The following is a 281-nucleotide window of genomic DNA, read 5'->3' as shown; positions in this document are numbered from 1 at the left end:
GGCGGGGCGCGTGCCTCCCCGTGTCACCCCGCACCCCCCCCCATCCCGCTACCTGCTCGGTTGGGGTTCCTCGGGCTTCTTTACCGAACCGGGCTGTGTGACGGCCGCGCGGCCCCGCGAGCCCTCAGGTGTCCTAAAGCACGCCAGGCGCCGGTGTGGGCCTCGGGCCGGGTTACCCGTGGGTGCCGGCCGCAAGCAGCGCCGGGCGGTGGGGCGGACGAACCGAGACGATCGGGGCCAGGCAAAAAGCGAAAGACACGGACCGAAACCACGAGCCTTGT

The sequence above is a fragment of the Opisthocomus hoazin genome, unplaced genomic scaffold (assembly GCF_030867145.1).
Source record: "Opisthocomus hoazin isolate bOpiHoa1 unplaced genomic scaffold, bOpiHoa1.hap1 HAP1_SCAFFOLD_188, whole genome shotgun sequence".
Lineage (NCBI taxonomy): Eukaryota > Metazoa > Chordata > Aves > Opisthocomiformes > Opisthocomidae > Opisthocomus > Opisthocomus hoazin.
This window is presented reverse-complemented; position numbering follows the sequence as displayed.